This window comes from Lissotriton vulgaris, chromosome 1_1, assembly GCF_964263255.1.
Source record: "Lissotriton vulgaris chromosome 1_1, aLisVul1.2, whole genome shotgun sequence".
NCBI lineage: Eukaryota > Metazoa > Chordata > Amphibia > Caudata > Salamandridae > Lissotriton > Lissotriton vulgaris.
Window position 1 is genome coordinate 79,463,935 of NC_141685.1, and position 9,206 is coordinate 79,473,140.

At 45.4% G+C, this 9,206-nt stretch overlaps 1 protein-coding gene across 1 annotated transcript in view; it reads right to left on the reverse strand.

Annotated features, from left to right (window-relative positions):
• Positions 1-9,206, reverse strand: part of LOC147737417 (uncharacterized) — a 171,931-nt gene that overhangs the window by 65,434 nt on the left and 97,291 nt on the right. The window lies entirely within an intron of this gene.

Consider the following 9,206-nt stretch of genomic DNA (forward strand, 5'->3'; position numbering starts at 1 on the left):
ACTACAAAATGACATAATTGCCATTCAAGGAGTAGTTCATTTATTATTCGAAACACCCTCACTGATCATAAGTGCAGATCTTCAATACCCGCTATATGTCTAATGTGCGTGATTCGTAAAGGACCAAAACGAAGTCCAAAAGTCATGTTTATGTAGACTAAAAGAAGAAATCTGAATGTTCATAACCCTATTGCAAACGGCAGAAGCAGAAATTCTTACTGTTGCCAATTCTTAAGATCACATTTAGGCATTTGTATGTTGATAAACACAAGCTGTAATTCCTTTTGCCACATTCAGTCTGTTACTCCTATTTCGAGTTTGAAACACAGACTGCTCAATATCGTCCTCATGTCGTGCACTGTAATTGCCCAATATCGAGCTTCCAGAAATAAAAAGATATTTATTTGAAAAAGCGAGGTCCAAAAACTTTGTGCTAATGTGGCCCTATCTCGATGATTAATGTTTCCAGCCTACCCCTAGGCAATCCATGTCGATATTCTTGCTGTTAATAATTCCTAAGAGTGCATACAGACATTTGCATGGTGATAAACATAGAAAAAGGGCCTTTTGCCAACTACAGTATGATACTCTTATCCCGAGGCCACTCACTGATCTCATCATATCGTAAACTGTAATTTCCAAATTTAGCACACTTGGAAGAACCCAGAAGCGCGATAGTTGTACCACGCCAGCGCGGTTTAGCGGTTGTCTATCCTTCTAGCATCTGCAGCTGATAGCCTGGGCTCGATTCCATCGCCTGCCCGCCTCGGTCCGACTCGGCAACCAGTGCCGTTGAGCGGAGGGCGGACAGGCAGAGCCAGGCAGGCAGCACTTCCGGTTGTCCCGGAGTTGAGGTTAGCGCTCTAGTGGCTACCTCACTCCGGGCTATTTAGCCACGCCCTTCCAGGAAGCGCGCAGCGGTTGCGCGCAGGGGGCGCCTAAGAAGCGCGCCTAAGAAGCGCCGAAGAAAAGCCCGTCTGCGCCCGTCCGCGACAGGACGGGGCGAGGGGCTATGGACTATGATATTTCGCAAAATGCCTCTACCGGTAAGGGTTCACGGCTAATTACGTATTCCCGCCAAACGCTACTGACCCTTAGACCACCGTTGCTATGTAGCACCAAAATACCATGGCACCGTGTAGAGGGAGCCTTCTCCTGTTTGCAATGTCGGCGTCTTGCAAAGAATGACATACCTCCCTCAGACCCTAAATCCCCCTTACCGGGCCTTAAGAGCTTTCTACTAAATGTGCGATCTTTACCCAAACATCAACATGAGGTTTGGGATCTAATTCATACTATGCAGCCAGATATTTGTTTTCTTGTTGAAACATGGCTAAAACCCCACACAGTCACTGCCATCGCTATGGGGATTCCCTCTGGGTATAAAATCAAACATTTAGACAGAGACATTAAAACTGGAGGGGGTCTTGCTATTATATATAAAGATTGTATAAAAGTGACTATTAGTGAACAACATATGCACCCACAGCTAGAAACAATGATTTTTAAACTTACACTTACTAACCACATCACCTGGAAAGGTGCTCTGGTCTATCGACCCCCAGGACCTAACCCTAAATTTGCACTTACTCTGCAGGAAATTTTAGCCCCTCACATTAAATCTAAAGAAGATTTTCTTCTTTTGGGTGATTTTAATATACATGTAGACTTACCCACACTTTCCGAATCCACTGACCTGATTACTGACCTTTCTAATCTAGGTCTAGAATTACAAAACCAAGGTCCCACTCATAGAGGAGGACATATGCTGGATTTACTTTTTTCTAATTGTGCCAAAGTCATCTGCTCTCCAGCAAAAGAAGTATCATGGACAGACCACTCAATGTTAGAATTTTTATTAGTAACTCCATTAAGTACTGCTAAGAGTGTCTCTCTTCCTCCCATCTGGCGACGACAATGGCACAAAGTCACTGCTAACAAAATCCAGGAATTCTGGAAAGATCCGGAAATTTTGGCAACAGACACAGCCGATACGGCTTTAGCTAAACTTAACATTTCTATAAAGCAAGCCATCGACATTGTAGCCCCCTTAAAAAAGCATAAACAATATCCTGTGTCCAAACAAGATAGCTGGTATACCCACGAACTGAGAGCAGAAAAGCAAAACTGTAGGCGAGCTGAGAAAGCCTGGAGAAAAAGGAAAACCGAGAGTAGCAGAGCAGTTTTCTTAGACGCTCAATCAAAGTACTACAAGAATATTAAACTTGCCAGAAAACAGCACATAACGCTACAGATATCACAAGCAGGCAATTGCTCTAAGGAGCTTTTTAATATTCTTCAGAACTTCATTATACCGACCGCATGTGAGAGCTCAGAGGACTTCTCACAAGACCTATGTGATGAAGTATCGACATTTTTTGAGGATAAAATAAATAACATCTATGAAAAAATAGTAGCAGCCAACAGCGCTATAAATAAAACTACCAATGGTCATCCTCTGACCCCGGCAACAAACAACAATAAAATACTTCTAACATCCTTTCCCCCAATTACTAATACAGAGCTCCTCTCCCTTTGCAGCCAAATTAAATCAGGATCGCCAAGTGACCTTATTCCCGCCAAGATGATTGGCCCCATGACTTCCCTCCTGGGACCTCCGATATTAGATTTGGTGAACATTTCACTAACTAAAGGTCAGGTTCCAGCAGACTGGAAAAAGGCGGTGGTGAACCCGATTAGGAAAAAGGCATCTTCCCCATGGACAGACCTCTCCAATTTACGACCTATCTCCCTCCTACCCTACCTGGGCAAGGTTACGGAGAGGCATGTGAACACCTATCTCTCTCAACATCTTGAGGCGACGGACGGCCTGGACCATTCGCAATCAGGGTTCAGGCCAAACCACAGCACAGAATCAGCCCTTCAGACGGTGACCAACAACATCAAAATGGCACTGGATGAAGGCAGCTCAATGATTCTGGTGCTGTTGGATCTTTCCGCCGCTTTTGATACGGTGTCTCACACGGTGCTCCTCAGCCGCCTAGGCGAGGTGGGTGTAGAGGGAGAGGCTCTGGCATGGATGAAGAGCTTTTTGACTGGTCGTTATCAAGAAGTTAGGCTGGGCTCCCACAAATCCACTCTTAGGGAGCTCAATAAGGGAGTGCCACAAGGCTCGTGCTTGAGTCCTACACTCTTCAATGTGTATGTGGCCCCCTTAGCCAACTTAGCTAGATCTTTCGGCTTCACCCCAGTGTCGTATGCCGACGACACCCAACTCCTTTTTCCCTTCAAAAACCTTACACCTGCAATAAAAAGATCTTTTGCAGATGGCATGAGAGCCATTGCAGAGTGGATGTCATCTAACTGTCTGCAGTGTAATGTAGGGAAGACGGAGGTCATGTGTTTTGGGCAAGCGGCGACACACTGGGCATCCGACTGGTGGCCCTTAGAGCTGGGCCCTGTCCCTATTCCCAAGAGTACAGTCAGGAACCTGGGAGTGCTTTTTGATCAGTAACTTACTTTCAAAGGCCACGTTAACCAAGTTGCTGGAAACTGCTTTCGGGCTATTGGTATGTTAAGACGTGTTTTCCCCTTCATACCGGACCATCATAGAAAGACGCTTGTACAGGCTCTTGTCATCAGCAGGGTTGATTATTGCAATGGTTTGCTCCTTGGAGCTAACGAGGAGCAACTTAGTAAACTGCAGGTAATCCAAAATACAGCTGCAAGGATTATCCTGAATGCCCCTCCAAGGACACCCTCATATCCCCTGCTGATGAGACTCCACTGGCTCCCAGTGAGGAAACGAGTCCAGTTTAAAACGCTATGTACTATCCATAAGAGTATGATAGGGGAGGGCCCGAAATACATGACCAAAATTTTCCAGCCCTACACCCCAGGGCGCCTTTTGCGCTCAAGTCATCAGCAGTTACTGCAAGTACCCAGAGTAAAAAAGACCAGACAAGGCGGCCGTGCACTAGCCCATGCCGGACCAATACTCTGGAATTCTCTGCCTCCGGAATTAAGATCTCTCTCTAGTCACCTGACTTTCCGGAAAATTTTAAAAACCTATTTGTACCCTAGCAAATAATGCCCTGTAGCTTTTTATTTTAGTTTGGACATACAATTTAAATCAGAACTCTCCTTGTTGCAGCAATAGCGCGGAGATACCCATTCGGGGGTCTAGTCTGGCGCTTTACAAGAATATAAAATAAAGAAATAAATAAAATAAAGATCTCCGATCCATCTCTATCAGACAAAGTTTAATGTGCCCATCACTAGAGTGGAACTAAAACATTGGGACGAACAGTGTCTATATGGGAATCAAGTGGCCCTCATAATAGGGTCCAAGGAATCGTGTCGTTGAGACCTAGGGTATCACTATTAAGCCTGAAAACCCATCTTTGTTCTATTTGGAATAGGAACTTGGTTCTATCTTTAACATGGGGTGGTATACAGGGTTTTTCTAACACCGTCCATTGGTAGTCATCTAGCCTATGATTAGCCTCTGTAAAATGTTTTGTCAATTTAGTGTTGGACTTTCTACAGCGCAAGGTGCTTTTGTGCTCCAACATCCGCTGACGCACTTTACGGGTAGTCATTCCCACATAACGATCTCTACAGGGACACTCGATCATGTTTATTTATTTATTTATTTTTGGTATTTGTAAAGCGCATCATATACCCTCAGGCGTCTTGGCGCTAATAAAACCAGTTATTTATGATAATTAGCGTGAGGAAGGAGCAGTTATTGATCGAAGAGCCACGTTTTTAGGAGCTTGCGGAATTGAAGGAGGGAGGAACTCTCCCTGATGTTTAGGGGTAGGGTGTTCCAGAGCTTTGGGGCAGCCACCAAAAAGCGACGATTGCCCCAAGATGCCGTTTTTGTGCGAGGAACGACCAGTTGACTGAGAGTATTTGAGCGTAGAACTCTGCTAGGTCTGTATCGTTGTAGCTGTTCTTTCAGAAAGTGGGGTCCTTGGTTGTTAAGCGCCTTGAACACGATACAGAGGGACTTAAAATGGATTCTGTTTCGAATGGTGAGCCAGTGGTAATCCTTTATACTTTTGGATATTGATTCGTATTTTGTTTTACCAGAGAGCAGACGTGCTGCTGCGTTCTGGATTGTCTGTAGTTTGGTTATTACTCTGGATTGGGCATTGAGGAAAAGGCCGTTACAGTAATCCAGAGCAGAGAGGACAAGAGAGGTGACCAATGTTTTAATGGCTGATTCCGGAAGAAAGGGACGTATTTCAAATTGTTGCTATTACAATTCGAGAAATGCGATTGTATCCATGGTCTTGGTGTCCCAATGTCTACCGTTTTCGACTGTCTTGTTTGGGGACATACAGAACAATTTCAACTTGGAAAGTGCCCCTGCACCGGAGGCAAGTTCCACAGGGTATTAGGTTCAATTTGTGTTTGGATACTTGGACGGGTATGTACAAGGGTGTCACGCAGATTCCGTCCGCGTTTAAAAACAAACAGGGGCATTGGAATGTTTTCTGTCCTAGTATTCAGAAACCGCCAATTTCTCCGGATACATTTCTGTATCCCATTACTCAGGGTACTGAAGGTGTTTACGAAAGTCATCCGGCCCAGAGGAGTTATCTCCACTTTCGGTTCGAGAAGAACCTGTCTGTGGTTGTTAGAGGCCCGTTTGCACGCTTGTTTGATCAATCTATGAGGATACATTTTATCATTCAGTTGTTTCGATAAGTTACTGGCATGATGTTTATACCTGTCCATAGTGGAACAGTTGTGCCTCACGCACAAAAATTGGCCAAACGGTAAATTGTCCCTTAAAGACTTGGGATGTTGGCTGTCATACCGCAGTAGTGAGTTACATGCCATTGATTTACGGAATAGTTCACTTGCCAGACCAGTAGGGGTTGCATAGATTGACAGATCCAAAAAAGAGACTTTGGACCTATCCACCTCTAGGGTGAATTTCAGGTAGTCACTCTGTGCATTTAGCCACGAGTGAAATGATTGTACAGAGTCTTTATTGCATCGCCATACCACCAGGATATCGTCAATGTAACGTTTCCACAGTCTAATCGTCTTGTGGAAGGGGTTGGTGTTTGTCAGCACATGGTTCTGTTCAAAATTATGCACGTATAAGTTCGCCAAACTGGGCGCATAAACACTACCCATACTCGTGCCGGACACTTGAAGATAGTACGTGTCCTCAAACTGGAAAAAAAATTCCTTCATAGCCAAAAATGCTAATGACATAATGAAACTTACTGGGGTGATGGAATTCAATTCAGTATTATTTAGAATGTCTGAAATAGTTTCCAGGGTTTCGTCCTGGGGTATGGAGGTATAGAGGGATTCGACATCGAATGAAACCAAAAGGTCACATTCAGGGTCGAAATCCACATTTGGTAAAAGCCTCAGCACATCCTTTATGTCCTGCAAATAGGTGGGCATATTCCGTACAATGGGTCTCAGGAAAAAATCTACAAAGGTAGACAATGGTTCCAAACATGAGCCAATATCTGATATAATGGGTCTTCCTGGTGGTGGCCTCTGTGCTTTATGCACTTTTGGAAGGATATAAAAATAGGGCATCACAGGGTGACTTGTCTGTAAATAAGTCGACTCTTGGCTCGTGATCCATCCTTCATTCAGGGCCTCATCCACAGAATCCATTATTATCCTGCTTAGCTTGGGAGTAGGATCTTCTTTGAGGGGGCGATAGCACCTTCTATCGCTCAGTTGGCGTAGACACTCAGCCCGGTACATCTCAGTGTCCATGATGACCGTGGCCCCTCGTTATCAGCGGGTTTGATTGTAATGGTCTGATCTTTGGTCAGTGCAGTCAAGGCTTTCAACTCTTTGGAGGGGATGTTACTATATGCATGCTTATTGTTGTTTACAACAAGGGGTGGTGAGGGATAGAGTCTCTGAATTAAGCAGAAAACTCTCACCCAGTCAAGAGATCTGGGCTAGATCCAACACCGTTTTTTAGCTCACTGCACCATCCCAGTTTCAGAACCTGGCTGTATGCAAATTAGTCTGTTCCTGTCCCAGTGCATGATGGGAACAGGGCAAACCAAACTACAAAAGCCAATTCTTACACTGGGAAGGAAACAAGCTCCCGGGGACCGGTTTCTGGCATTACAGCCGTCTTCGGCCCGGTTTGCTTGAATCCTGATGGTGCAATGAGCAAGGGACTCATGTCTGAGTATACCCTTCCACGCTTAGGGTGGACAAAAATATTTACAACAAGGGGTGGTGAGGGACAGAGTCTCTGAATTAAGCAGAAAACTCTCACCCAGTCAAGAGATCTGGGCTAGATCCAACACCGTTTTTTAGCTCACTGCACCATCCCAGTTTCAGAACCTGGCTGTATGCAAATTAGTCTGTTCCTGTCCCAGTGCATGATGGGAACAGGGCAAACCAAACTACAAAAGCCAATTCTTACACTGGGAAGGAAACAAGCTCCCGGGGACCGGTTTCTGGCATTACAGCCGTCTTCGGCCCGGTTTTCTTGATTCCTGATGGTGCAATGAGCAAGGGACTCATGTCTGAGTATACCCTTCCACGCTTAGGGTGGACAAAAGTATTTACAACAAGGGGTGGTGAGGGACAGAGTCTCTGAATTAAGCAGAAAACTCTCACCCAGTCAAGAGATCTGGGCTAGATCCAACACCGTTTTTTAGCTCACTGCACCATCCCAGTTTCAGAACCTGGCTGTATGCAAATTAGTCTGTTCCTGTCCCAGTGCATGATGGAAACAGGGCAAACCAAACTACAAAAGCCAATTCTTACACTGGGAAGGAAACAAGCTCCCGGGGACCGGTTTCTGGCATTACAGCCGTCTTCGGCCCGGTTTGCTTGAATCCTGATGGTGCAATGAGCAAGGGACTCATGTCTGAGTATACCCTTCCACGCTTAGGGTGGACAAAAATGTTTACAACAAGGGGTGGTGAGGGACAGAGTCTCTGAATTAAGCAGAAAACTCTCACCCAGTCAAGAGATCTGGGCTAGATCCAACACCGTTTTTTAGCTCACTGCACCATCCCAGTTTCAGAACCTGGCTGTATGCAAATTAGTCTGTTCCTGTCCCAGTGCATGATGGGAACAGGGCAAACCAAACTACAAAAGCCAATTCTTACACTGGGAAGGAAACAAGCTCCCGGGGACCGGTTTCTGGCATTACAGCCGTCTTCGGCCCGGTTTGCTTGAATCCTGATGGTGCAATGAGCAAGGGACTCATGTCTGAGTATACCCTTCCACGCTTAGGGTGGACAAAAATATTTACAACAAGGGGTGGTGAGGGACAGAGTCTCTGAATTAAGCAGAAAACTCTCACCCAGTCAAGAGATCTGGGCTAGATCCAACACCGTTTTTTAGCTCACTGCACCATCCCAGTTTCAGAACCTGGCTGTATGCAAATTAGTCTGTTCCTGTCCCAGTGCATGATGGGAACAGGGCAAACCAAACTACAAAAGCCAATTCTTACACTGGGAAGGAAACAAGCTCCCGGGGACCGGTTTCTGGCATTACAGCCGTCTTCGGCCCGGTTTGCTTGAATCCTGATGGTGCAATGAGCAAGGGACTCATGTCTGAGTATACCCTTCCACGCTTAGGGTGGACAAAAATATTTACAACAAGGGGTGGTGAGGGACAGAGTCTCTGAATTAAGCAGAAAACTCTCACCCAGTCAAGAGATCTGGGCTAGATCCAACACCGTTTTTTAGCTCACTGCACCATCCCAGTTTCAGAACCTGGCTGTATGCAAATTAGTCTGTTCCTGTCCCAGTGCATGATGGGAACAGGGCAAACCAAACTACAAAAGCCAATTTGTTGGCACAGAGGGTCTTGACTTCTTCTAGTACCACCCTTTCAAACGCTAGTACTTGAGGGGGCACACTGTGCAGAGGAGGGTTAAATGTAGACCGATTCTTCAGCCCCGTATTGATAAGATCTTGTTCATTTTCAGGCTGTTTTTATCTTTAAAGAAATGGTGCAAACAAACCTTGCGGAAAAAATGTGCTAGTTCACAATGTATTGTGAAATCATCTCCACTATTAGTTGTCACAAAACCCAGGCCCCTGTTCAGGACTGCGATCTCATTTTGTGTCAGTACCCTCTTACTCAAGTTGACTATCAAATCTTGTTGCATTGTCCCTCCCTCTACTCCTGATTCTGGCCTTGTTTGGTTTTGGAGCGGGTCTCAATCTGGTTGGGTACTTCCGGAGGTTGGTTCCAATGGACCTGTGTTTGATAATTCT